The 26,964-nt window shown below is 46.7% G+C and overlaps 1 protein-coding gene across 3 annotated transcripts in view; it reads right to left on the bottom strand.

Annotated features, from left to right (window-relative positions):
• The window catches only part of PTK2B (protein tyrosine kinase 2 beta), a 135,657-nt gene extending 122,527 nt beyond the window's left edge, over nucleotides 1–13,130 (bottom strand). For 2 of the 3 annotated variants that reach the window (XM_025394491.1, XM_025394494.1), the window contains exon 1: nucleotides 12,794–12,996. The gene's annotated coding sequence lies outside the window, so the exon portion shown is untranslated. Of the gene's footprint in view, nucleotides 1–12,793; nucleotides 12,997–13,042 lie in introns of those variants that run through there. The other variant, XM_025394493.1, reaches the window with a different exon arrangement.
• Nucleotides 13,131–26,964: the final 13,834 nt, after the last annotated feature.

The following is a 26,964-nucleotide window of genomic DNA, read 5'->3' as shown; positions in this document are numbered from 1 at the left end:
CACCCCTCCCACGCTTCCCCTTGATTCCCCAAAGTTCATTGTATAATTCTTATGCCTTTGCATCCTCATAGCTTAGCTCCCTCAGCAATTTTTCTTGAGGGCATAACCTCAAAATTTCAAGTGCTAAATGTTGTAAACAAACCTTTAAAAGATCATTGTCTAAAAAGCAGTGTACTGAGTCGTTATACTGTTGACATAAAAAATAAATACTTTATAAAGGATTTGAACAGACATTTTTTCCCAAGAAGACATACAAATGGCCAATAAGAACATGAAAAGGTGTTCACCATCATTAATTATCAGGGAAATGCAACCAAAAACCATAGTAAGATACTACTTAATCCCCACTGGAATGGCTAACATCAAAATTACAGACAACAACAAGTGTTGGCAAGAACATGGAGGTGTTAGAACCAACAAGTACTGCTGATGGGAATAAAAAATGAGGCAGTTGCTGTGAAAAACCATTCAGCAGTTCCTCAAAATGTTAAACAGAGTTATCACAGGACCCAGCAACTCCACTCTTAAGTTTATAGCTCAGAGAAATGAAAACATATGTCCACAAAAAAACTTGTACGTGAATGCGTATAGCAGCATTATTTACAATGGTCAAAAAGTGGAAACAACCCAAATGTTTATTAACTAATGAAGAAATAAACAAAATATGGCATATCCATACAACAAAATATTACTCATCAATAAATATCAATCAAAATGAAACGAAGATACAACAAAATATTACTCATCAATAAATATCAATCAAAATGAAACGAAGCACTAATAGATGTTACAACATGGATGAAGTTTCAAAACACTGTGCTAAGTGAAAGCAGCCAGTCACGAAAGGCCACAGTGTTGTATGATTCCATTTATATGGAATGACCAGAAAAGGCAGATCCATAAAAATAGAAAGTAGATAGTCTTGCCAGGGTACGGGGGAGTGGAGAACAGGGTGTGACTGTTGATGGTACGGGGGTTTCTTTTTGGAGTGACGAGAATGTTCTGCAATTAGATAGCAGTGACGGAGGGCCAGGCGCGGTGGCTCACGCCTGTAATCTCAGCACTTTAGGAGCCCAAAGCGGGCGGATCACTTGAGCTAGGAGTTCAAGACCAGCCTGGCCAACATGGTGAAACCCTGTCTCTACTAAAAAATACAAAAACTAGCCGGGCATAATGGCAGGTACCTGTAATCCCAGCTACTTGGGAGGCTGAGGCAGGAGAATCGCTTGAACCAGGAGGGAGAGGTTGCAGTGAGCTGATATCATGCCATTCACTTCAGCCTGGGCAACAGAACGAGACTGTCTTAAAAAAAAAAGAAGCGGTGATGGTTGCACAGCTCTGTGAATGTACTAAAAACTGTTGAACTGCACGTTTTAAAAAGGTGAATTTTATGGTATGTGAATTGTATCTCAAAAAATATTACTCATCAATAAAAATCAATTAGCGATTATTAAAAAATAAACTGGGGGAGGGGGAGCTGGGCTGAGGCAGGAGAATCACTTGAATCCAGGAGGCAGAGGATGCAGCAAGCTGAGATTGTGCCACTGCACTCCAGCCTGGGTGACAGAGTAAGACTCTATCTCAAAAATGAAAAATAAATAAAGAAAGAAAGAGGTAAATAAACTCCTTTTGCATCAATATGAAACAGCCAACTCTCTGCAGACCATAGGGACTATGATGAATGCAGAACATGAAGAGCTGATGCAAAAAGCGTTCTGGTGACAAGGAGGACACTGATGTCAGAGACGGGAGTGAACAGTTACAATGTTTCCTAAACTGGGAGAGTTGGGGAAAAGCAGTATTTAAGTTAATGTATTATGTTATTAGCGTGTGATTGAAAATGTATCGCTAAAATAATTTTTCAACATTATCCTACAAAGTTTACATATGAAAATCAGCTTTTTAATTTCTTTTGTAAGCAACCCTCCTTATTGGGAGAACAGAGCCGCCTTATGTCAGGCACACATTGTATGTACCCAATGCCAGTTGTGTGTCAGGCACCAGGCTGTGTCCTTGGGATATAACAGTGACTCTCCATACAGATATGGTTCTTTCCCCAACAGGGCTTATGGCCTAGTTTGTCTGAATTAAAAAGGAGCTCAAGATTGAGGTCATTTTTATGAAAGGTTTGTAGAATGGATGATAATATCTTCCAAGAGATGTTCTTAATCTTTTGGGGTCGCAGGTGCCTTGGAGAGTCAGATGATAGCAATGAACTTTCTTTCATAAACATACGCATTTGCTCCGTGGTGAGAATTACACATCTTTCAGGGAGTTCAAGTCTACAGCCCCTCCTGCCACTCACACATACATAAACCTGCCATGCCCCAGGCTGGACTTCCGACTTTGAGATTGTTCTTTTCCAAATCCATTTGCACCTACAGCCATTCTCCAGCTCCCATGACACATACACAATGAGCACCTCAAGAGCCTGAGACCCAGAAAGAATTCCAGATGACCTGCACCCCAGGAGATCCATGGAAGGGATCTGGGCCTGGTAGGTACCTCGCCTTCTCACTCCAACCCTGGACAGGAATATTTCTCCCTGGTTTATATCGGGCACTTACCTAAGATCTGCTTTGAAGAAAGCTTTCCACTTGCTAAAAAGTCCAACACCTCCTGATTGCACATACAAATAAAAAAACAGGAGGCTTGAACAGGCTTACGCAGGGGACTCACCCCATAGCATGTGGTGGGATATGAAGGAGGCAGTGACTAGCTCAGGGCTCCTAGGCTCAAGGCAGCTCCTGTGCCCTCTTCCGGGGTCCCCGAGGGCATGAACATAGGCTGGGGCTGAGTGTTCAGTGTTGGGTGCAGAAAGCATTTTTCTTTTCTCTCTCTTTTTTTTTTTTTTTTTTTGAGACAGTGTTTTGCTGTTTTGCCCAGCCAGGCTGGAGTGCAATGGCATGATCTTGGCTCACTGCAACCTTTGCCTTCCAGGTTCCAGCGATTCTCCTGCCTCAGTTTCCCGGGTAGCTGGGATTACAGGCATGCCCCACCATGCCTGGCTAATTTTGTATTTTTAGTAGAGATGGGGTTTCTCCATATTGGTCAGGCTGGTCTCAAACTCCCGACCTCAGGTGATCTGTCCACCTCGGCCTCCCAAAGCGCTGGGATTACAGGCGTGAGCCACCACGCTTGGCCCAGAAAGCATTTTTCTATACAGGGTCAAGTAAAGAGGGGGAGAGGGCTCAGAGGCTACACTGGTGATAATGCAGATAAATGAGGTGATTGTCGACCAAGTGTTTGCAAATCTGAGCTTCCCAGGGCCAGAAAGCTCAGAGTCCAGCAGCCATGGCAGGTGCTATGTCTGTGTACACTGGAGGTCAAAGTCCAAGTTACTAAAAACTGTCAATCTGTGCCTTGTAAATCTTTCCCATTTTCCCGGAGCATTGTACCCTCTGCCAAGAATGCCTAACTTCTTTCCTCCTCCCCTTCTTTCTCCTCTCATTCAGCCTGGCCTACCTAGTTAGACTCAACAGCAGGAGGAGGAGAGACAAGGGAAAGGTAAGACTCGTAGAGATTAGAGAGAGTTAGGAGTGGTTTAGTAAAGAAATGATGGAGTTCCTGCCCTACATTGCTGACTCCCTCTTTCTGGGCTGTAGGAAATCTCCACCTTCAGGACAGGCAAGAAGGGCATGCTAACCACAGGGCAAGAATTCAAGAGGCTTGGGATGTGGCCCCTATTCTAGTTGCAGCTGGCTGTTGCGACACCCACTGTGGGGAATGAGGAAGCGCTGTCTGGCTCACTGCCTGTGAGCCAGGCGTGAGTGTACAGGGAAGGAGGGATCCCTTTTCACAGGCCCAGGGAAATGCAATTTTCTATCCTTGGAATTTGAGGGTATAAGGAAGAAGAACAAAATAAAAGGCATCTCCCTGCTCTGGAGGAATGTAGCATCAGGTTGAGAAATAGATTCTGGGAGATCCCAGGATGCAAAGAAGCCCAGAAGTTGCCATGGGGAGCTCAGATGTCCTCCAAAAGGGTGGGTCACCAACTGAGCCTTAAAGGAGTAAGTAGGACTGGTGAAGTGCATGGGGCTGGCATTCCAAACAGGACACAGGACTTGAGTAGAGGCTTACCAGAGACTGGGGCGCACACCAGGCTGGCTGGAGCTTCATTTGGAAGGTATGGGGAAAGTTCAGTTAGAAGAGCAGATCAAGGTTGGATTACGGGAAGCACTGAATGGTAAATTTAAGGGGGCTGGATTTGCCTGTGGGCATTGGGGAGTTTTCCAAAGGAACCAGGGATAGGACGAGGCTCTTGGGTAAAAATATGAAGCAATATTAGGTAATATGATTTGGGTCGGAGTAGGGGCCACAGAAATGGGAAGGAAGGAATGAAAGGCATGAAGAAAGAATCTGCAGGATTGAGTGATGGGCAAGATACGAGCAGAGAAAAGTGGAGGCGTGGAAAAAGGGGAGGCAACAGCAAGGTTTCTGACCTGAGCGTGTGGGAGAGGAACAACCCCATGAAGAGGAGAGAAGCCAGGAGGAAGAGATGGTTTGGCATGAGAAAAGGAGGAGTTTAATTTCTGAGATACAGCATTTAAGAAAACAAGCTCCTCAAGTGGGAATATCTTACAGACTCTTAGAAGCGAGGCCTAAGGGAGGGAAGGAGGGTCCTGGGAATCATCACATCTGGGTGGTCACTGGAGACATGATGGAGAAGAGGCCTGTGGATCTAAGTGCATATTCCTGACTTGATACTTCAAGGGGCTGCCAGACAGAGGTTGGGACAGGCTGGCATTTAACACACTCCTAGCAGAGGGGAGGCCCAGGGGGAAGCGGCTGGGCTGAGAATCAAGAATATGGAAGACAGAGGTGAAGAATGGTGGGTTCCTCACGGATGTTCTCATAAGTCCTGTATCTCTCAAATTCATCAAAGAACCAATTTCAACTCAGAGAAAGAAGCCTCCAGGGGCTGCCTGGATGCTCCACGGGACCGCAAAGCATCTGAGTTATGCAATTTATTCAGATGTGTGAGGCCTGAACCATTACAACACTCTCTTATCTGCCCCCCTGGGAGTTTGAGCTCTCCTCACTCTCATCCACTCTACAATCCGGAATCTGACCCTGGCACCTCCATCCAAGTCAGTGTGGTCAACAGCTCCCTACTGCCTTCAGAATAAAGCCCCACAGCTGCCTGGGACTTCCAGAATAACTCTCAAACACATTGGCCTCCCTGTCCAAGCCTTATCTTCCTTTCCACTCCCATCTCTGATTCCCTTTTGCCACTCTTGACTCCACCCAAAATGAGTCACTCAAACCACACCTCTCCATCTCTCTGCTGTTATTTATACTCTTCTTTGACTACAGCCACCATCTGAAGTTCCCACAGTGTATCCTGTCTATCCTTTCAGAGTTTTGCCAAATGCCGTCTCCTCCAGGAAGCATTCCCAGAGTCCATAGCCAGAAGGAATCTCTGTCCTGCAATCTCATAGCACTTCGTGCCTCTTTTTATGGCACAACATTATTTACCTTTAAATAACTTAGAGTTAAATAAATACCGTACAGTTCTTTATCTTCATGTATTGCCTCCCCTACCATACTATAAACTTTGTGAGGACAGATATAATTCCTCAAATTTTGGGGAAGAAGTGGTGGTTCTTGCCTGTAATCCCAACACTCTGGGAGGCCGAAGCAGAACTGCTTGAGCCCAGGTGTTCAACACCAGCCTGGGCAACATAGCAAGACATCGTCTCTATAAAAATTTTAAAAATTAGCCAGGTGCAGTGGTGTGTGCCTGTGGTCTCAGCTACTCAGGAGGCTGAGGCTGGAGGATTGCTTGAGTCCAAGAGGTCAAGGTTGCAGTGAGGCGTGATTGCACCACTGTACTCCAACCTGAGCAACAGAGTGAGATTCTGTCTCAAAATAAGATTTAAAAAATTGGGGGAAGAAAAACTATACCTTGAGAGTAAAGGGGGTGATGGGGAGAAACATTCAGCAAGTGCCTAGAACAAATTACAAATGAGCAAAGTAAGGCTCAGAGAGGTTCTATCACTTGGTGATGTCAGACAGGCAGAGTGCGACAGAGTCGAGAGTCAAACCCACCACGTTCTGATCCCAAATTCATTACTTTTCCTGGGACAATGCCTGTGATGTTTCATGGGGGATTTTCACACAGTCAAGTATTTCTCTCCATGACCCTACTAGGGAGGCAGTACTAATTCTTCATCTTCAAATGAGAAAAGGGAGGCTTGAAGAGGAAGGAGATTTAGCCAATGTCCCCCAGTTAACAGGTGAGAGGATCTACACCAAAGCCCACGCCTCCTGCCCTCTCTCTTGCCTCTTGCCCAGGCTGAAAAACTGCCTGAGCTTCTGCCTGTAATGAGCTGGGGGCTGGGATTCAAGCTTGCTGTGAGTCATTTGCAGCTGTCTCAGTTGGCACTGCTGTCTGCCAGTGCCAAACATCTGCCTAAATAGCAGAGGGGATGTGATCGGATGCTGCCGAGAGCCTCTGCAGAGGTGCAAAGTGCAGCAGCATCAGTTCTCTCATAACCTACCTGGGGCGGGACCTGGGGGTGGGGACTGTGTACACCCAAGCTGGGTGAGAGGGGTTGGGTTTTGACTGCAAATGCTCCCAGAGAACACAGAAAAGCACTTGAGGTTCCCAGAGCAGTGGGATGGACATAGTACATTAATTGAGAAATCAGAAAATGGGCTGGGTGTGGTGGCTCATGCCAGTAATCCTAGCACTTTGAGAGGCTGAGGGGAGTGGATCACCTGAGGTCAGGAGTTTGAGACTAGCCTGGCCAATATGGTGAAACCCCGTTTCTACTAAAAATAAAAGAACTAGCCAGGGATGGTGGTGGGTGTCTGTAATCTCAGCTACTCGGGAGGCTGAGGCAGAAGAACCTCTTGAACCCGGGAGGTGGAGGTTGTAGAAAGAAAATAAGTCAGGTGTGGTGGCATGTGCCTGTAGTCTTGGCTCATGCCCCTGCGCCCAAGTGAGATTTCATCTCAAAAAAAAACAAAGAAAGAAAGCAGAAAATGATGGTGCTCCAAGTGGCCAGAACCACCACAGGGGCCATTCTGTCCCAGGTGAGAAGGGAACCCCCAGAAAAGAAAAACCCAAACTCAGGTCAGAATTCCCAGTAGACCACCCCCCGTCAATCACCCCCATATATACCAGTGAGACTGCTATGGCTTGTGGGGGGCAGGTTCTCACAGAATCAGGTGCAAGGCCCTCAAGAAAGGAAGCACATTAAAAGAGGGTCTGCCCCCACAATTACTGGGAGAATTGGCCGAATTTAAAAGAAGACAAATGCAGGAGATGCGAATTAAACCCGGTACCGAGCTCTAAACCCTAGGCGAGGTGGATTCTTTGAGCGCCCCTGTCTCTAGTGAGTGATCTTGCCAGATTCTGTGTGGGTGGATTTCAGAACATAAAAGGAAGAGAGAGAACTGGAGAGGGGGAAGATGTTAGTGAACAGAGCCAAGCTAGGAAACGGGAAGGCTTGCCTCCCGCAGGTATTGGCCGTTGCTGATCTTGGTTCTAGTCACACTGACTGGCTGCCTCATAAAAGCAGCAACCACCTGAGCGCTGGGAAAAGGTAAGAGTCCACGAAGACCACAAAACTCAGAGCAGTGTCCAGTCCTGCAGCCTGCCTATAGCCTACCTGGAGGGTCTCCCGAAAATTAAACTCCGCATTCACACCAACCTGCCCATTGCATCTAGTTGAAAAGTGCGTTGGAACATGCAGCCTCAAGTCTGCTCTCTTAATAAACTGTCACTATGAGTAATAATTATTCCTTGAGAAACAGCAGAGTGACTCAAAAAGCTGTCCCCTCCCCCTCTGCCGCCCCCTCGCACAGCTCCCAGCTTTGTACACAGTATTAGGAGGCCTAGAAAGTGAAGCCACCATTTCCTCCTGCCTGTCAGCTCTCTGAACACTTTAAATGACCATCTGGACTTCAGTGCTGGATGGGCATTCGTAGACAGTCTCTTTGCTGTCTAAAGAGTTAATTAGGGCTGGCTGTTCCCCAACCACAGTGAACTGAGAGTGGGGCTAGGCAGAAACAAACATCATTGAATACCTGATGTATGCTTGTGAGACAGTGCTCAGGGGAAGCTGCCTGATGCCTCGCAGAAGAGGCCCTATAACCTCTGGAAAAATAAATGGCGCTGACCCACCAGCTCAGATATGGCCATACGTGTAAAGACACTGGAGAGCTCACACTTACTGGATGTGTATCATCTGCCTAATTATGGGACTGAATGTTTTATTGTACTTTGACTCTATTATTATTAAGTGGGTGCATAAGACGCTATTATTAAGCGGGCGCATCTGGGTTGTTGAAATATCAAAATAGTCCATCCTCGTTGGAAATGTCCATGCTACAGCCCCCCAAAGGCCTGTTTCTTCCACCCCCAGACTCCCCAAGATGCACTGACAGGGTAAGCCTGGCATGGAAGGGGGCTTCTCTGATGTTGCTCAGGGCAATGGTGGTGTCTATTCTGTTTGATCTGTACTCAGGCTTTAGTAGCTGTATTTTGAATATCTCTCTAATGTACACTATCTCATGCCACCCTCACCCGAAGCCCTGTTATTGTCTCCATCTTGCAAATAGGAAGCTAGGGCTAACTCACCTACCTAAGGCCACTCACGGGGTCCCAGACCTGGGCTGGAACCCAGGCAGACTGACTCTGAGCCCGAGCTCTTGAACATCTGACTGCTTGGACAGATAAGGCATATCAGTGTTGCAGAGTCACCACTATCCCTGCTCTTTCTCCTCGACCCTGGAACTGACCTATACTCTACAAGAAACTCTTCATCCTCAAGCCAGCAGAACTTATCTTCATTACCACACTTTCAGCCCCAGGCACGTCGCAGCTCTGCACCTCTACTCCATCCCCCGATGTGGCCATCTACCTGGGAGGCCAGAGTCACGTGGTCCTGAGTCATATGGGTCCCAGGCAGGGGAAACTAGAGACTGAGTGACCTACCATGCAGGCTAGCCCCAGGGTAGCCTCCCTCCCTAGCCTCACCATCAGTTTCCTTTGTCCTAGCAGTATTTGGGGCACATGGAGCTACTGTCATCACTATGCAGAGCTAAGTGCCAAGGGACTTGGACTTTCTCCAGGGTCCTCTGCACGATAAAACATGGCCAGAGCTGCAAAGGGAAGACTGAGGCTGACACAGGTGGGAGTTTGTGTCTCTGAAGGATGCATGATGCTAGAAAGGTTGCATATAGCCAGACGCGGTGGCTCAGGCCTGTAATCCCAGCACTTTGGGAGGCTGAGGCGGGTGGATCACGAGGTCAAGAGATTGAGACTCTCCTGGCCAACACAGTGAAACCCTGTCTCTACTAAAAATACAAAAATTAGTGGAACGTGGTGGTGCATGCCTGTAGTCCCAGCTACTCGGGAGGCTGAGGCAGGAGAATCACTTGAACCCAAGAGGCGGAGGTTGCAGTGAGCTGAGATTGCACCACTGCACTCCAGCCTGGGCGAGAGAGTGAGACTCCACCTCAAAAAAAAAAAAAAAGGTTGCACACAAGGGCTCCTTCCTTGAAGATCTTCTCTAAGTTGGACACTGCCTAGTCTAGAATGAATTAGGTCCATCCTGGCGAGCGTTATGAGAAGGGCTATGTCTTCTGAAAGACCTGCTTGGTCCCCAAACTGTGCTCACATCAATCAAGGTTCACTCAACGTGGAGTGCTGTTTCCCTGAGAATCTGCATGGGCTCTATAGCCATACTTAGGGAATGACACGTGTCTTTTTATGCAGGACTGATCATAACCTTGCAAATATTCAAGACACAAGTCCAAGTGCAGGCTCATTTGAACGTTTCATCAGCGGAACACCTCTATACATCTCACGCCATAGGATCTCTCTCAGCACCACCTGGGCAAACAATCTAAGGACCTGGGGACAAAATGTTTATCACAGGGGGATGGGGAGGTTCAGCCACTGGAAAGAAGGACCATTTTTAACCTAGCCGTTCCCGCAGAGGAAACACACTTTCCATTTCCTCTTTCTCTTAACGAATTCTTAACTTCCTCTAGGTTCCCTTTTAGGAGGACCCTAATTTGTTGTTACGAATGCTCCCATTAAAGTCAAAATCCAGTTCACAAGGCACGCTCGCTTGCTCTATCTCTTAGCACTACTTTTCTAATAAGGAACTCATCCTAAAACTGGGATTCATGACAGCCAAATTTCATGGCCCGTTTGTCTGCACTGAATATTTTATGTGGATTCTCTACTTTAATTCATTCACATTTCCCTTCAGTTAATTCTACTTTGAGTCACTCTCTGCCCACCCACCATCCCTCAAGAAGAGCGTTATATCTCCACCCCTTGAAGCAGGTCATATGGGAAGGGAGTAGCAAAGCTAAAAACATAATGTAGACTCTGCCCCCAACCCAAGGGCTAACCCCAGGTGTTCTCACTGGACGCAGAAACCCTACCCTGTATTTTGCCTGAGACCTCCAAGTGCTCACTTGTGGAAGTAAATGCACCCAAGCACTCTGTGGCTGTTGTTTTGCTCACCCCTGTGAAGGTGTTGCAAAATTCAATATGCACCGTGTTTCCTTTAGTACTCACTAGGCAATTTACATACATTATCAGGGATCCTCCCAACCACCTGCACAGATATTCCTGCCCTCGTTTCAGAAAAGAGGATTCTGAAGGTCAGAGAAGCTCACCAGTCTACACGGATTTGAACCCAGATCTGTCTGGATTTAATGCTGTTTCTTTCTGAGGTACCATACTCCTTTCACTTGTATAGATGAGTAAACTGACCAAGGAATTGATCTTTTTTGTCTTTTAAATAATAGCGTCAATCAGTGAATGAGCTCAAAAATAAAATCCAGGAGGAATGGTTACAAGATAAACCTGAGACTGTTCTCAGAGTGCCTGGGCAGTTTCCAGCCCTTACTTCCCAGCATTGCGCCAACCTTAGCTTCTCCTAGAGTAGGGTTGCCAAATACAGGACACCCAGTTACATGTGAATTTCAGAGAAACAGTGAATAATGTTTGAGTAGAAGTATGTTCCACACAGTTCATGAGACATATTTGTATTGAAAAAAAAAAAAAAAACCTTGAGTGCTTATCTGAAATTCAAATCTGAGTGTCCTGTGCTTTTATTGGCTAAATCTGGCAACCCCTTTCTGCTGGGAAGTCTCCTGCCTGGCTCCAGGTCCCAAGTGTTGCTCCAACAGAAGTTGCCATGGCAGCCTGGCAGGCCTTCCAAAGCCTTCTAGAGCGGTCTCCACTCACCCCTGCAGCTTCCCCTCGCCCCTGCATGTTCTAGGCTCCCAACAAGCCCAGCTACTTTCATTTTCCTGGATGCCTCCCGCTGCTTCCAGCCTCCTGCTGCTTTTAGCCTCTGGTCTCTGCACTTGCTGTTCTTTCCCCTCTTCTCTTGCCTGGCTAATTTCTAGTCATCCTTCAGCTCTCAACTTGGAGTCACTTCTGCCAGGAAACCCACCTGGCCATTGCTGATTGGCTCCCCCCACAGCCCTCTAGTGCACGGTTGGATAGTACCCTGTACCTTCCCCTGGCAGCCTCCCTCAACCACCCCCTATCCCACACTGCCCTGGTGAGCAGAGGCCATGCCACACTCACCTCGTCCCCACACCTTGCACCTGCACCGGGCCACAGGCGGGAAGCCAGTGAGTGCCTGCTGAATGAATGACTGCAGACTGTCCCGCCAATGCTGGGGCTCTCCAGTGTGACTACTTCCTTCCTCCCTTCTGTCTTTAGTCACTTTTTCATCAGTGTCCTCCTCCCCCTCCCCTAGAGTGGTTGTGAAAGACAGGGCCGTCAGTAACAGCACTCGGGGTGAACAGAGAGCATCCTACGTGGAGGGGCCTCCCAGCACCCACTACCGGGTCACGCCAGGTGCACAGCCCCAGTGGGCTCAGACCCAGCCACAGTGCAGCTTCCGAGTCCCTCTTGGCTAACACCACCTCTAGGCACAACTTTCTGCTCTTGTCCTCCCGCTGGCCCCTTAAATGAGCGGACTTGGGTTTTGCTCCCAGTTTGGGGTATAGGGAGATGCCGGTGTCATGTGGTCGAGGCTTAGGGCAGGTGGCAGGGCTTGCAGAACATCACCCATATGCCGCTCCACGCTCACCCACCCAAAGCCGTGCCCACGCTCAGCCTGACAGCAGGCAGAGGCAGCTCCAAACTTAACCCTTGAGTGGCACTCAGGAGGCGGCTTCTCAAGGAACCAGAGTGGCCAGTGTTGACTACACACACACATACACACACACACACATATACAAGAGCTCCCCTGCCCCCCAGAACACTCCTGCTTTCCTCCAGCCAGGGCTTGGTTCAGAAGATGACCTCTCAGGGGCAAGGAGTGGCTGCAGGAGAGTTGGGGTGGGCTGTGGGTGAGACTATGACCCCAGGGGCTGCAGAAGGGCCCAGGAGGAGCGGGGAGCGGGGCGGGAGCAGGCAGAGGTCTGAGGCAGGATCTGAAACCCCGTGGCTCCCTAACCTGACCTTTAGAGGCAGCAGCCTGCCTGTGCCCTCACACTGTCACCCCTAGCCTCCCCGAGCCTCCCCTGTCTGAATATGTTGAGAGGACAAAGAGGGAGAAACACCCTATAGTGTCAAATTTACTCCTAAAATAGAACCCCTCTTCCCTGCGGAAGGCTGGCGAGCTCCGGGCGTGTGCATAGCACCCACGGTTCCGATTTCCTGGGTCTGGCTGTTTTTCCGGGAACTCCCAGCTCAGGTGCCCAGGATCCCGGAATTGTCGTCCCCAACCCCTGCCATTCGGTCAAGCCTCCAACTTCTGCCGGGCACAGCGCTCAGCCCTGGCTCGCGGGAGGGACTCACCCAGGGAGGCGCGGACTCCGGCGACTGCTCCCTCTGGCCCCGCCAGGTGAGCCGGACGGCGGCAGGTACAGGTAAGTCGCCCGGGCGGGTAGGTGTGCAGTGGCTCCGCAGGCTGTGGCTGAGTAAAAGGGCTGACAGGTTAGATTCCCCCTCCTCCTCTGAGTTGTTAACCACACCCCTGCTGCTCTCCTCCCCACTTCCTTAAAGGGTGGGGTGTGTTGTCTGTGTGTGCAGGCTACAGCCTCTTACCATAAACTCTGAAATAGAAGCTGCCACCAATTCCCTGAGCGCCAGGCAGACCGGAGGGGCGATCTCTGCCATCCCCCCGGCCGCAAATGGGATCCTCAGATGTTATGTGCCCCTTGAGAGCAGCTGACTCCCCAATTCCTAACACCCCTCCATCCTCTGTCCACTCCACCTGCAGCCTTTTGGAGGCCAAAAGGTGTGTGTAGGGAGGTGGGGGCAGGGCGGGCAGGGGAAACCAACTTCTCAGGCTGGTTCTCCCCCAATCCCCCCGCAGTGGGAGATGTTACCTACATGGTACTCTGAGCACCTGTGTCCTAATCTCTCCATGTCCTAAAGTGGCCCCAGTCCCTTTGCAGGCATGAAAAATCATAAATATCACCAGGGATTTGGGCAGAACCGGTCCAGGTCCCTGAACACCGAAGACCAGGTCCCTGAGCTGTGACCAAGTAGAGTCTGAGGACAGCACAAGAATAGTTAGAGATTCTGGAGAGCCCCTTCCAGGGCCCTGTCTCCACATCAGTCCACCTGGCTGCCCAGAGGCTGGTCCCCTCTTTCCTCGGGTCAGTGAGATGTGAGCAGGCACTCAAGGGCACTTAGCAACACTTCTTCCCTATCCCTAGAAAAACTCCAGACTTGCTCTTGAGTAGGAGGAGGAAGTTACCTGGACTTGGCATAAGGTCAAAAAGGTGGAGGGTACTCAGCATCACCCTCATCCTACAATGTCCTCTCCAGAGCCCCTGTCCCAAGCTTCTTTATTCTGTGTCCTGTGCAGGACTGGAATCTGATTCCCAGGGCTGCTGTGTTGCACAATTCTAGAGGATGCTATTCACAATGTACTTTCTGAGAATGGCGCCCCCTGGAGTTGTGCTGAGGAAGCAGTTTCCAAGATTGCACTGACTCCTTCACATTTCTGAAAAGAAGCTGGAGACTTAGATTAATTAACGAAGCTAGGAAGTCAATGTTTCGCAAAGTGTAATTGGTGGACTACGTATAGCTATTGGCTGGATGCCACTCTGGGTCCACTGAAGATCAGACTCTCTGCAGCTGAGGCCCACCTGCCCAGCACAGCGCTCACAACCCATTGATGGTCACTGCCAGCCTTGACAGCTGGAGCCCCCAACCCCTTCCCATTCATGCTATTCACAGATTTGTTACATTCCCAGCACTCAGTGTCTTGGAGGTAATCTTGGTGACTACACAGTGGTCAGCACGTCAGAAGGTGGCCAGGTGGGAGAACTTGGCCAGGGATGGGAGAAGCTGAAGTTAGCAGGGAAGGTGTGGGGATGAGGCGGCGGGCAATTGACAACAAGGCAAGGACATGGTCAGAGGGCATCCGGCAGTCGGTGTCCCTTCTGTATTCTTGCCCTTGGAAATGAAGTGATGAAGGCCAAGTGGCACGAAAGTTAGATACCTGGGTGAGCTGTTAGGAGTCTGTACTAGGAGGTGGCAGTGGGAACTAAAAGCAAAGACAATCAAGACCTGTTCAAGAAAACATGAGTTTGTGTGTGCTGCCCCTGTGTGGCCACATAAATGAACTACAATCTTATCTTGCTGGGACAAATTCCGGGAAAGGTGAGTTTTCAGAGGTTGAATTCTTCAGCACTTTACAAAAAATCTCCCAAATCTACCTCATAGAATCATAAAACCATAGGTTTTTAAATGAAAAAGACATTGAGAAACTCTCTGGGGTGACCAACTCCACGATTAGGTCTCCCTAGGTTCTGTCCAGTGTCATGTACAAGCAACCCAGGTGACAGCGTCATGCATTTCTGCCTGTTATTGCCTTTTAAAACACCCATTGGAAATGCCTCAGGAGCCCTCAGATTCCATTGAAATCCCTAAAAAAACGCTATCCATGGTGATGCTGTCCATATGGCATAGGTTGCAATAATGATCCACCCCAGTTAGAAAAGAAAAGTACTTCCCTTCTACTTCTGTATCTCAGGCTGACCAAGTGCCATGTGGGAGACCCTAATTGCGGGGGTGTCAGGAGGATGTGTACCTGGATCAGCAGAAGGAGAAAACTGTAATGAAAAAGGCCTTTGAACAAATGTCCTTTCAGCTGCTTTTTTCCATTTGGATGTTCCACTCTTACCCCAAACAGGTCTATAACCCTGATTCATCTTGCTCTTCAAACAAGCCCTGTTCCAGCCCTCCCCGTGAATGTCAACAAAAGAGGAGTCACCTTTGACTCTCCCTCTCCCACCTTACCCCGCAGCCATACAGTCTCCAATCTCTAAGTCCTGGGAGTCCCCACATTTTTCCTATTCCTTGTTTTCTTTCCTGTCCTATTGACCCACCCCGGTTCAGGTTCTCTCTCTTATCTTTTCACTAACTGCAGATCACAAAGGTGGTTAAGCTGGTGATTAACTTTTGGGATGGCATTTGAAACCACGAGAATGGATAAGCTTGTCTAAGGCAAGAGTAGGAGACAGCAGAGGACTTCAAGTCAAGCTCTTACCAGGAGCAAATGAATGAAGAGCCACAGGTCAAGTGGGGTGGGCTGATAAGTAAACTGAAAGTGAAGACACAGAGGCAGCACGTGCTGATGAGTCCTGGAAGGCTTGGCTACCAAGGACAATTGAGACCAGGGGGTATTGGAGGGCCTCGTGGGTTGAAAGAGGACTGATTTGTCATTCAGGATGGTAGCCAGTAGAGCAGGTTTCAATGCTCATAGGAAGGGTCCAGGAAAGAGGGAAGAGGTTGTGACTTCGGACATGCGAATCCATCTTTCTGAGCTTATATTTCCTAATGTAGAAAAATAGGAAAATAAGTATTATCGGCTCTACCTGTTTCCCAGGGTATTGTGAAGCCCAAATTAAGTGATAGGTGTACAAATGCTATGAAAAATTCTATGGCTATAAGTTTTAGAAATGATAGCAATTCAAGTAAGCTTCATGGGTAGATAGTACATACATATCTGCCATATAATTTATCAAGTGTTCACTCTGTGCCAAGAACTTTCATCTGTCGTCTAGCTTGTCTTCACAACCATCTCTGATGTAGCTAGTCCTATTCCTGGTTGAGGAAAGGAAAAGGAAGCTTGGAGAAGGTAAATAAATTATTCACAGACTCACAAGTGGTCGCAGGACTGCATCAAAACCCATCATCAGCAGGGCTCCGATATTACGTAATTGACATCTCTCCATTGTAAATGATGGAATTTAAATTACATCATGTAAATTTACTATTATGTAGAATACATTTTATTTTAAAAGAATAGTATGGTTATAAGTAGTCTAACAAAAAAAATGGACAAATACAAAAACTAGCTGGTCATAGTGGCATATGCCAAGAGTCCCAGCTCCTTGGTGGGGCTGAGGCAGGAGAATCACTGGAACCCAGGAGGCGGAGGTTACAGTGAGCTGTAATTGTGCCACTGCACTCCAGCCTGGGCAACAGAGTGAGATTCCATTTAAAAAAAAAAAAAAAAAAAAAAAAAAGGACAAAGAAAAACTTATGGGTACAAGTACTAAAAAAAGTACTTCATCACCAAGGGATGTCTACCTCTCATTTAACCAGATATCACTATGTTTACCAAGTGGGCCACAGTTGAGGCCAAAATAAGTTCAGAGTATGGCTTGAATGGAACTCAAAATCATGACCTCAACTTAAAGAGAACCTTCTCTTTTCTTTCCTTAATAATGGAGTCCCTGACTTTCGGATGGTCACAGGCTGCCCAAAATGAAGACCACATTTCCCAGTCTCCCTTGCAGGTGTGACCAGGTGCAACCATGTGATTAAGTTCTCAGCAATGGTTGAAGAGTAGAAGCGATGCACAAAACTCCAGAATCATGCCCTTTAAGGGAATGAGCACATCCTCCGATATTTTCCACTCTATCTTTTCCACCTCCACCTGACAATGAAACCTGGAGCAGCCATCCAGTCTATGATGTTAAGAATCTGGGTACCTAATGCCATCCAGCCACCATGCTTACCCTGGACATAGTCTGAACCTAGTTTAACTTTTACATGAGAAAGAAGTTTAAGGTGCTTGGGTTACTTCATTTTGGCCTTTGTTACCATGGCCTGAACTACATCAGTGATATTATGATATTATGACATAATTAAGAAATATATATTTGGTCTCTGACCCTGCACACAACTTCTAAAACTCTTGGAATTTCTGGGGTGTTAAGAATGTTTTTTTGAGGCCAGGCATGGTGGCTCATGCCTGTAATCCAAACACTTTGGGAGGCTGAGGTGGGAGGACTGCTTGAGGTCAGGAGTTCGAGACCAGCCTGGCCAACGTGGCAAGACTTCATCTGTACAAAAAAATACAAAAATTAGCTGGGCATGGTAGTATGCACCTGTTGTTTTAGCTACTTGGGAGGCTGAGGCAAGAGGATTGCTTGAGCCCAGCAGATTGAGGATGCAATGAGCTATGATTGTACCACTGGATGAATTTAGCCTGGGCAACAGAGCAATACCCTGTCTCAAAAAAAAAAAAAAAAAAAAAAAAAAAAGTGCCTTTTGTGTGCCAATGAGATGCCTGGTGGCTTAGATATCTTAGATCCCGTAGATAGCTTCAGGATGAGGGCTGGTCATCAGAAAGACTGAGGCATGATGAGAAGGCTGAACTTTCAGCCCTACCCCCAAACCTCGGGGAAGGAAAGGGGCTGAAGGTTGAGTTGATCACCCATGGCCAATACTGTAATCGGTCATGCCTACATAAAGAAGCCTCCCTAAAAACTCAAAAGAACAGGGTTCAGAGCTGAACTTGCAGAGGTTCTCAAAGGGTGGCACTTTAAGGGAAGGCATGAAGCTCCACGCCCCTTCCCACAGACCTCACCCTGTGCATCTCTTCCCTTTGGCTGCTCATCTGTATCCTTCACAATATCCTTTTTAATAAAGGACAAAAGAAAGAAAAGTGTTTCTCTGAGCTTTGTGAGCCACTCTAGCAGATTAATCAAACCTCCTTAGAGGGGGTCATGGGAACCCTGATGTATAGCCAGTCAGGTGGAAGCACAGGCCACAACCCAGGACTTGCTACTGGCATCTGAAGCTGGAGCGCGGTGGCAGGGTGGGGGAGTTGGGGCAGTCTTGTGGGACTGAGCCCTTAACCTGTGTTATCTGATGCTATCTCCAGGTAGATAGTGTCTGAATTGAGCCGAATTATGGGGCACTCAGTGTTGTGGGACTTTTCCTTAGGTTAGCTAAAGACGGGATCCTTGTCTCATGGCCATGAAAGATTAGGCTCACAGACAATTTGAAGGGTGAGTAAGGCAGGGTTTTATTGGGTGAAAAGGGAAAAAAATGGCAACAGAGACCCTTCACAAAGCCAGAGTCCCTATGGGCTTCCTACCTCATGGTTTGAATCGCAGGTACCACCCAGGAAAAGGAGGGCCCAGGCTCCTCCACACTGCAAACAGCAGAAACTTCTGTGGCTCCACCCCAGTGCACTCCTCCCAGCACACAGGCTGACTGGAGTTTCTCTAGGGACCCTTCCCACCTGGTTGTCTCACCAGCTGGTGTTCACTGGCGAATCAGCTGTTGGTGGGGAGAGACTCCTGTGCATCCAGCATCAGACATGACTGTTGAGTGGTACATGAGAATACAGAGAAATAAGCAGTGCTTTTCTTTTCTTCAGAGCATCCTAGCTAATACACCACCATTTAGCCTATTGTCTTTTAGATACAAATTAAGGCAGAACCTCAATTTCCTCATCTATAAAATGGGATTAAATTTACCTTATGCGATTGTTAGAAAAACTAGAAATTCATGTGCATTTCCTCGCTATTGCTATAGCTCATAACTGACCATTAATGGATATTATGTCCTGTTGTAACTTTTTTTTTTTGGGGGGTATAGTCTTGCTCTGTCACCCAGGCTAGGGTGCAGTGGCGCAATCTCGGCTCACTGCAAGCTCCACCTCCTGGGTTCATGCCATTCTCCTGCCTCAGCCTCTGGAGTAGCTGGGACTACAGGCGCCCACCAGCACGCCCAGATAATTTCTTTGTATTTTTAGTAGAGACTGGGTTTCACCCTGTTAGCCCGGACAGTCTTGATCTCCTGACCTCGTGATCCACCCGCCATGGCCTTCCAAAGTGCTGGGATTACAGGCATGAGCCACCGTGCCCGGCCCTGTTGTAACTTTTTAAAATGGGTTCTTGGAGAGAAAAAAAAAAAGATTGCTTTAAAATATTCCACCTCCCCCATAAAAAAAAAAAAAAAAAAAAATCTGTGGAGGGGAGAGATAAAACGAAAAAAGGAAAGTTGATAATAATGCAAGCTGAATGATGTGTATGTGGGGGTTAATTATACTGTTCTCTCTAAAATATTGAGTGTATTTGAAAATGCACATAATGAAAAAGTTAAAATAAATGAACAAAATAAGATCTTTCCACAGAAGAAAAAAAAGGGCCCCTGGAAATAATCCAATGTGAATCTCTTTGGGAAAAATAAAGACATAGTTAAACCACTGAAAAATTGATTTCGGTCCCAAAGAGGGAGGGAAGGATGGAAAACACAGAACAGCATTTTTAATTCTTCCATTAAAGAACAACACACAAGGCCAGGCACAGTGGTTCACGCCTGTAATCCCAGCACTTTGGGAGGCTGAGGCAGGAAGATCACTTGAGGTCAGGAGTTTGAGACCAGCCTGGCCAACATGGTGAAGCCCCGTGTCTACTAAAAATACAAAAATTAGCCGGGCATAGTGGTGCATACCTGTAATTCCAGCTACTCTGGAGGCTGAGGCAGAAGAATTGCTTGAACCCTGGAAGCAGAGGTTGCAGTGAGCCGAGGTCATGCCACTATACTCCAGCCTGGGCAATAGAACAATACTGTCTCAAAAACAAACAAAAACCATGCAGAGAAAGCCTCATTGCCACAGAGGACACATGGTCGCCACAGAGGACACATGGTCACCACAGAGGACACATGGTCGCCACAGAGGACACATGGTCGCCACAGAGGACACATGGTCGTCACAGAGGACACATGGTCGCCACAGAGGACACATGGTTTCTGCAGCTATTGGGCACGCTTCTGGATTTCCATAACTCCCCAGGTCGCTGCAGGGCTGGCCTGCAGGGTACTCCTAGAAAGAGTGGCTGCCTAGAAGAGGAGACTGCCCTGATGCCCTGCCGACTCTGAGTCAGCTCTATGACTTTGGTCTTCTTGGCCCTGAACCCCTAACCCCCATCTGTGAGTGGGCTCTGCTGGTCCCCCACATCGCATGGATAAGCTCTGAAGCATTGAGTGACTGCCCAAACCTTGCTTGCCAGTGTTGAATTCCATAATTCTAACAAGCATGGTGATCTGGTCCCAGCCCGCCGTGTGCAGGAAACATCAACTAGGAAGTGAAAGCGGGTTGCTGCAGGCAAATGCATTGTTAGCAGCAAGAAGAACTTCTAGATAGGAAAAAAATGCCTAGCATGTGCAAGAGCCCTCAAAACACAGGCATCTGTGGCCATTTACAGGACAGAGGCAAACAACCCTGCATGCTTCATTAACTCCTATTACTTTATTAGCCAGCACAGTAGAGTATTATTGTCTATTTTGGTACATCATGAGGTATGATTTATATTACATTCTGCACGCTTTAGAGAAAAAAAAAACCACAAAATATATTTCTGAAATATTCCCATCCGAAGTGTTTCCAATAAAATAATCGAGTGCTTCAATATAAATTTCAGGAACATGGAATATCAGCTTTGTGTTGTGTTCAGTTGCCAAGTTGACTGTCTATTCCTGTACCACTCCAGTGTCTTTATAACGAATTGCAGCAATGTGTAACTTCATGTGGATGATCTAAACAAGAGGTCGAAAGCTGAAATGCCTACAGGGGCCAAGCAGGGAATGTGAGGGAAGCTGGCTGGATAGGAACTGTGGCAAATGGGAGAACAAATGTCCCTCCTACAGCGAGCAGCTGCTATTCAGCTCAAAAGTCTATTGCCATGCAGAAAAGTAAGCTTAATGAAGCCAGATCCTCCTTTTTTCAAAACGCAAAGGCAGACAGTGAACTATCTGCAAAGGAAGTTAAGAAAAAACAATTCCATTTACAATGACATCAAAAATAAGATACTTGGAAATAAACTTAACCGAGGAGGCAAAAGTCTTGCATGATGAAAACTACAAAATATTGCTGAAAGAAATAATAGAAGGCATAAGGAAATGGAAAAGACATCCTGTGTTCATGGATTGGAAGACATAATGTTGCCTAGGTCACTGCCTATCGAATGAAAAATTTTCCCTCTTTTATAATAAATAGCAGAGCCACTAATGTATCTCAGGTAATCACCTTCATCACATGATTCAGGTAAATTCTGATTAGCTCAAGTCAATCACGATGGTCTCATTCCCCTTGCCAGTGATGAATTTAGAAGTGAACATGTGACCCAGTTCTGGCCAATAAGATGCGAGGGAGTATTCTGGAAGGTTTTAGGAAAGGTTTCTTAGCTCTAAAAATGAGACACACAGGGAGAAATGGCCTTATTTCATTTCTAGACATTGGTTCACATCAGGATAAGATGCTGGAGTTGCTGCAGTCATTTTCCAACCAAAAGGAAGCCAAAGGGCTGACCAGAGAGAGAGGATGAATCTGAAGTCACTGACATAACCACCAGTGGATGCCTTTTGCCTCCAGATTTCCTGGTATGTGAGATAATCCACCCCCTTATGGCTTAAATCATTTTTTGTTACATTTTATCTACATGTAGCTTAAAAGATCATAAATGATACAGATGAAAAAAAGTAAAGGTCAAATAAAAGATGTTTGCAGTCAAATATGACCCAGAGGTAGGCAGTTTACTACCCTCAGTGTTTCCCTAGTTACTTGGGAACACTATTTCTCACAGAAGTTCTCCCTGCATTATTCAGATCAACTGAGAGCTCCCACCCTCCTTGTTTCTGTAGTTTAGGCCTCAGGAAAGGTATATCGGACTATAGTGATTTCCTCAAAGATTTACTTGGTAACTCTGACGAACAAGGTCTATTATGTCTGCAGTGCCAGGATGCCTGTTTCTGAAGATGCTGCTGCCAGCCCTGTGGCTGACTTTATTTAGCAACTGTTGTCCTTATCCCAATATTTTGTTATCTGAAATCTGCTTTGTCTGATATTAACATAGACATACCAGTTTTCTTTTTATTAGCATTAGCGTGGTATATCTTTTTCCATCCTGTTAGTTCAATCTGTATGTTTACATTTAAAGTAAGTTCCTTGTAGCCAGCATATAGCTGAGTCTTGCCTTTTTATGTAATCTAACAATCTCTGCCTTTATTTGCAGTAGCTACTTTCTAGTTCACTGTTTCAAAAAGAAAAAAAAAACAAGGCAATTTTCTCCTTTACTCTCTGTACCTGGGAATTTATTTTCTTAACAATTTAAAAAGTTATTCCTTACATAAATTTACATGGTGATGGCAAAGGGTTTGGAAATCTGGTAGTGCTTGGCAGGGCATTTGGGATGTGGGATGCAGGACTTTGAGATTATGAGAACTTTTGAGTAAGCTCTTGCAGAAGATTAGCTAGTATACACAGGACTTGAACATCAATAAGGACCTTTGAATAAGGTCTTTTCTACTGAAAGGAGAAACATAAATTGGTGACAGATTGGTTCTAGTCACCAAGATTTCTCTTTCCTGGTGTCTGGCTAAGTCTTAGTCACCCTTACCCACCCACCCCCGCCCCTGCCCCTGCCCCCCACCCCCATATGCAAAGAATAAAACAATTTCAGAGCATCTGAGTTGGTAAGAACTTGGAGCAATTAGTTTCATCTTTTCTTTTACAGTGGAGGAAAAGCAAGTTAGAAAAGTGAAATAATATGCCTCAGGTCCTGCCCCTGGGTAGTGGTGGAGCTTGGACTAGAACTAAGTCCTGTCTGGATTTCCAGAATGACTGAAGAGTCTTATTGGTTTAATGTTAACCTTTGTATTGTAGTTTAGAAGATACAATTTCTACTCTTCCTTCTTGTTTTTGATTTGTGGCCCCATTCAGAATATGAGAAAAAAAAACCAACAAAATAAGGAAGATCAGGTAAGAACAGAATGAAACACATAGACAGCAACACATATCAATTCACAAAGCAACTGGGACACATAGATAAGAACACAATGAGAGAGAATGAGACAAGATAAGATTCTCTGCTGGGGGAGGTGAAAGGGCTATCTGGAGTGTAGCGTTGTTAGCCCCATCTTGTGGCTTTTTTGGATATTGCCTCTAAGGTTAATTTTTGAACCACTAACCATAGCTGGAGATCCAACAACTTGTTGGGTGAATAGATCTAGGATAATTGCTCTCAAACTTTTTTGCACCTGAGAATCACCTAGCGTGCATGTGAAAATGAAGACTCCTGGGCCTCACTTTCCACAACAGAGGTGAGTAGCTTAAAGTGGGCCGAGGAAACTGCTTTTAGAAAACTCCCCAGGTAATTGCAGGAGAACCATGAACCACAGTTAAGAAACACTGAAGGCAATCAGAATTAGTGGTATTCATCCCTTGTCATTGTGAGGAAAGGACTATTCTGAGGAAAAGTGTGGAAGGAAACTGTTAAGAACTTTAAAGGTCTGAGATTTTACCCTACTTGCAAGCTAATGTGTGGGCCAAGGGAAAACGTCTCCTCGCCCCTTGAAGTTTCACGGCAAATCACTGACAAAAAGGTTAAGAAGAGGAAAGGGATAGAAATTTATTTATTTATTTATTTATTTTTGAGACAGGGTCTGGCTCTGTCACCCAGGCTGGAGTGCAGTGGCACGATCTCGACTCACTGCCACCTCCTGGATTCAAGCGATTCTCCCACCTCAGCCTCCAGAGTAGCTGGGACTGTTAATGGCGGAGGGTGTCCAGGTTCTTGGCATCTTGAACAAAGAATTGGAAAAAGCACACAAACTAAGCAGGGAAGGCATGAAGGGTTTTATAGAAAATGAAAGTACACTGCACAGTGTGGGAGCCGGCCTGAGAATAGGGGCTCAAAGGCCCCGTTACAGAACTTTCGGGAGTTTAAATACCCTCTAGAGGACTCCATTGGTTACTTGGGGTACGCCCTATGTAAATGGAGAGGATATTTCCTGTTTCAGCTGAAGTGTGAATTGCCCTTATGTTCCCTGCCTCCAGACCCTATTTTCCTGCCTCAGACTATAGGTGTACACCACCACACCTGGCTTGTTGTATTTTTTGTAGAGATGGGGTTTTGCTACGTTACCCAGGCTGCTTTTGAACTTGTGAGCTCAAGGCCTGCTTCGACCTCCCAAAGTGCTGGGGTTACAGGTATGAGCCACCACCGGCACCTGGCCTGGTCTGATCATAGTTTTATGTGACATCGGAGCCTTCAGAATGAAGATCGGAAGATACAGGGGAAATGGCTCATTTTCATGCTTAGGTATGACCAGAGACAGACAATTCCCTGATGGTCCACAGCTGTCACACTAAAGTGTTAATTGATATTAATTGATATTAATGCAGGTGCCAGACATAGGCAATTTCCCAAACAGATAAAAACACTTGAGATTGGTAATCAGCTTCCGATAAAATTTCAGAAATTGGGTGAGTGAGCTTGGGCATGCACATTAAGAGACAAAATAGTGGAGTATGACTTTCAGGGGGCATTCCACTGGAAAAGGGAAGAAAACCTCAGATGGGCATGTGTACAAATTCCTAAGCACACGGTGCATGCTCAGCCCCCAAGCATAAGGAGGGCACTGTGCATTCGGGCAGCTCATGCTGAGGGAAGAATGAAAGGAGAGGGCAGCAAGACCCCAGAAGTGGGCCAGCATATGAAGTCCCAGGATCAGGGTTAAATGCCACACTTGTCCCTCAAGTTGCCCGCTTGGGTCTCTTCCAAGTGTACTTTCTTTCCTGTCCTAAAACTTTTTAATAAACTTCCACTCTTGCTCTGAAAGTTGCCTCAGTTTCTTTTTCTCCCTTATGCCCTGTATTAGTTCATTTTCACATTGCTATAAAGAACTGCCTTAGACTGACTGGGTAATTTATAAAGGAAAGAGGTTTAATTGACTCACAGTTCCGCATGACTGGGGAGGCCTCAGAAAACTTACAATCACGGTGGAAGGTGAAGGGGAAGCAAGACACCTCCTTTGCAAGGCTGTAGGAAGGAGAATGAACATAGCAGGAGTTACCAAACACTTGGAAAGCCATCAGATCTCGTGAGAACTCACTCACTATTAGGAGAATGGCATGGGGAAAACCACCCCCATGATTCAATTACCTCCACCTGGTCTCTCCCTTGACATGTGGGAATTATGGGGATTACAATTCAAGATGAGATTTGGGGTGGGGACACAGCCAAACCATATCATGCCCCTCAGTCTAATTCTTTCTTTTAAGGAGGCAAGAATTGAGGTTGCTGCAGACATACAGATTCACTGCTCGTAACTCAGACACCTTCTACTCCTAACAGGTATGGGGCAGGACCCTCTCTGGAATCGGGCTCTTATAGCCTATAATCAAACAAGGTAGGTCAGATAATTTCTTTATGGACAGTTTCCACAGAAAGGCAGAAAGTTAGACTAGTATTTTAAGGTTTCAAGACTGGCTTTAGGAAAAAGGGGTTCTGGTTTCTATGACCTGCCTTGGGGAAAAAGAATTCTAGTTTCTATGGCTATCCTTGGGGACTGAGAGATAGGAGGGCAGGAGGGCAGAGAAAAACTTCTGCTTTTGAGGCCATCATTTTGGGTTATTCTTATTTGAGTTTCAACACTAACAAGTTTGCATGCCAAAATTTCATGAATACTGGTAAAAGATATGAGACTTCTGGATCAGAGACAAAGGACAATACTAACAGCAATAATAGTAGTTACAATATTGTCATCGGGCCAGTTTCTGAGCCCTAATTCTTGCAAGACTATGTGATGAAGGCCACAGTAGGTTGCATTATAGGAGAGGGGCCCCAAGTTTAGGAAACTCAAATCTCTTATAATTGGGAATAAATCTGCCAGATCTTTGGAGAGACAAGAATTCTGCCTTCCAGGGCTATTCAATGCAGAAACATCCTTGAAAAGATAGTTGGAAAAAGGCAGTTAGTGCCTCTGCTCTCTCAAGACATGCAGGAACATGACACATGTGAATTGTCTCCCAACAGAACAGGAATGAAAGTGCATCATGTGAAAAGTATTCTGCATCCAGAGGCTGTAAAGTGATCAAACTGAAGCAGGAATGAGGATTTGAAGGAATCATCCAGACCTATTGTACCGGGCAAGAACTGAGCATGAACTCTAGTTATCTCAGCTAAACTTTGCAGAAGTCCTCAATTTCACTGTTTTAACGGGACTTGCCCATTAAAACAGTGCTTGTCATGAGCACTTTCCACATTTATTTCACTTGAATCCTCACATTTCATGGAAACATAGATATTACAGCTATTGTACTCATGAGTAAATGGACTTTGAAACATGATCACTTGTTCACTTTTTCAACCACAGGACAAGAATCAGGTTTTCTCGGAGCTCTTCTGCCGCCTCCCCTCTCTTGTTTCTCCTTACCGCGGCAGGCTAGAAGACTGGCTAAAATAAGTAAACGACTAATGCAAGAGTGGCATAGGTCCTCAAAAAGGCGCTGTAAACCTTAAGCGGTAATTGCACTCACGGTGCTTTAAGACCCAGCCACTACTTCGGAAGCAGGAAGTTGGGATCTCTGGTTTCTCCCAGCCGCGGGCCTGAGGTTCCCGGGGATTGGTTAAGGAACGGGCTCCTTTTCCCATTTCCAGCCGGAAGTAGGTTTCCAGTGACACGGAAGACCTACCGCGCCGCCTGGAGGACCCTTCCGTGCTACCCAGGCCAGGGACCCGCCCCGACCCGAGCAGGCGGGAACTGCGGGCACAAGGCAGATCCCGCTCTCCCAGGATTTCGTGTGCACACCGGAAGTGGGTGGGGCTCCTCCGGGCGCCTCGCCTTCCCCCCCGCCCCGGACGATTGGCCAGCGCCGTTGTCTCTCAGCGTTCTAGGGGAAAGGACTGGGCGATTCCCAGCACTCG

Source organism: Theropithecus gelada, chromosome 8 (genome assembly GCF_003255815.1).
Source record: "Theropithecus gelada isolate Dixy chromosome 8, Tgel_1.0, whole genome shotgun sequence".
NCBI classification, from domain to species: domain Eukaryota; kingdom Metazoa; phylum Chordata; class Mammalia; order Primates; family Cercopithecidae; genus Theropithecus; species Theropithecus gelada.
Note: the sequence above shows the minus strand (reverse complement) of the source record. Positions and strands in the feature narration are given on the sequence as shown.